General features: G+C 39.2%; 1 pseudogene; it reads right to left on the bottom strand.

Annotated features, from left to right (window-relative positions):
* Positions 1 to 554: 554 nt before the first annotated feature.
* LOC120226048 lies at positions 555 to 1,875 on the bottom strand (annotated as a pseudogene).
* Between the last annotated feature and the right edge of the window lie 676 nt (positions 1,876 to 2,551).

The raw sequence follows: 2,551 nt of genomic DNA, 5'->3' as shown, positions 1-2,551 counted from the left end.
GTAAGTCTTAAGCTATGCTACATAAAACTTTCTAAAATTTGTGATGAAGCCTTTTGCTTTTCTTTTGTAAGACAGAAATCAGGAGGACCTCAAAGAAAAATGTAGCAATTAAGTTAGGAAAAGCTATAAAAGAGACTTTTATATTTAGAATGGACATTTGTTTTCCTTTCACAAAATGTTTATTATTCAAGAAGCATGCTGATAGGTTTCACTAAAAAAATTACCTAATAGTGTGACAGATTCCCTCAAGTGTTTCTCTTAGCAAGATAATGTCTATCACATTGCAGTCGACAACCAAAAAAAAAAAAAAGCAAAATTCAAATTTAGAGAAATATTTTCTAAAGGAAGCTTGTTTAAATTCTGTAACATTAAGGAGGTTCTTGCAGCCTCAGATATATTTTACAAAAATTTAGTTGCCTTGGTTTCACATGATGTGAACTGACTATTCTTTAATATTTAGAGTAAGTGATTGAACAAATACACAGTTAATTATTAAATAAATTGGAAGTCAAGGAATCAATATTCCTCATAAAAATAAACTAAACTACAGTACATCATGGTCTCAATTGTCCAATTCTACTGTTAACTCCATTAGACTTGGCATATCTGTAAAACCGGTCCTCAATCCTAGAAGCCTGAGTCTGTGATGAAGCATGCTACTATAAGCGTGTCCGTGACCAAGACCCAAATCATAAGGTCAGGTCTTGTTTGGATCATTAGCAGAATAACTGGGCTCATGTTTTTTCCAGTGGTGCTAAATGCAAATTCTGGAAATGGGCTACTAGGTTTAGCAGGAGTCCATGTGACAGGGTTTGAATAATTAGCACCTTTTAAAGGAGGTATTAGAATTATGTGATGATCTGGAAAGTTTAGGACATTGGCTGCAACAGGCTCAGACAAAACTGCAGATCTAATCCAACCATCACTGAAAATTTGGACAGTTTAAGTAGACACTCGAGTGTGAAGCCTGTTGATCCTTGAGCAAGAACCATTTGTTGATTTATATCTTGTCAAATTCTTACATGCACTGATCCCGTGAGCCAAAACCTAGGGGCCCCAAATGTTCATTTCAAACTTCTAAAACTCCACCCAAGGCAGAAAGCTCTCTGGCGAGTCTGTCCAATGGACCAGTGATACAGAGGGTGTTGTCTGGAGTAATACTTTGCTTCCAGACATGCTCCTGGAATACACACTGTCACAGAGCAATGGCTATGGCAGAAGCAGTGTCTACAGAAAAATAATTAATAATTTCAATCAGCCTATGTGTAATAGAAAGAGCAAGTGCCCCAGGAGGATCAAACAAAACAAATGGATTCATTCAGGGAAGGTAGATGCTGCTATGTCCTGGAACAATTCCGCACAAGCCTGGACTATGGTCTGCAACATGCTCTTGAAACCAAGTTGTACCAGTGGCCTCAGAGACCTTTTACTCCAACTAGAACACATTGTCAACAAGTTGAAGGAGAGAGCCACAGAAGTACCAATTAATGATCTCCCTGTGGGTACCTCCAATCATTCCAAAGAGTGTTCTTTCTATTAACCGAGAGAACTTCCAACTGTGCCAAGACTGTGCAGTCAGATACAGCCAAGGCTTCTACTCTTCCAACTCCAAATGAATAGACAGGCTAGGTTTCCTCATCGTGACCCAGTACCTTACCAAACATACCATTAAACTAAAAGGATTGAAAGGTTAAGTGTAGGCAGGGAAAGCTATCCTATTAGTTGACCTGCTGCACAGGAGCAGAAGTGTTCAGTTCGCTGCATGGAAGAGCAAACTCCTCCAAGACCTCCGGTCAGCTGGTCTAAGTCTAAACTCCTAGAAGAACTCGCCAGAAAAAGACTCCTGTGGTATCTAAAGAGAAGAGCGGTCCCCATGATGAGGAACAGCACAGTTCCCACTGGAGATGCTCTGGGAGCTGCTCATTCCAGATGGCGAGCACTCCAACCTTTGATGGTAGAAAGATTTCTGTGATATTTTGTTAAAAGATAAATGGAATTAAGATTTAGAACAGATCAGACTTGGGACTCTCCTCTTCAGTGTGGTAATGCAGCATACCAGTGTGGATCAAAGACATTTGTAAGGACACAGGTTCAGACTGGAAACTACATTAAACCCCAAGTAAAAATTTCCCTTAATGTAGGAGATTTATAACACGTGCTATTATGATAAAGCTCGAGTGAGTCAAAGAATTACATAATAGAAAAATTCTGTACATTTACAGAAAACAAATGCATGTGTTAGGCAATAATGTCATATGTAAAATACAGAGACTCAAGGAAGCCTAACTGCTAAGATATTGACAGCTTATAAACATTTGTTCCCTGTAACGTTTTCTTAAACCCAAATGACCTCCTATTTCAAGGTAAGTGTTTTCTACTTTTTTGATTTTTTTTAATGTTTATTTTTCAGAGAGAGACTGAATGCAGTAGGATAGGGGCAGAGAGAAAGGGAGACACAGAATCCGAAGCAGGCTCCAGGCTCAGAACTGTCAGCACAGAGCCTGACGTGGGGCTTGAACCCATAAACCACGAGATCATGACCTGAGCCAAA

Source organism: Hyaena hyaena, unplaced genomic scaffold (genome assembly GCF_003009895.1).
Source record: "Hyaena hyaena isolate Hyena2069 unplaced genomic scaffold, ASM300989v1 scaffold_1571, whole genome shotgun sequence".
NCBI classification, from domain to species: Eukaryota; Metazoa; Chordata; class Mammalia; order Carnivora; family Hyaenidae; genus Hyaena; species Hyaena hyaena.
Note: the sequence above shows the minus strand (reverse complement) of the source record. Positions and strands in the feature narration are given on the sequence as shown.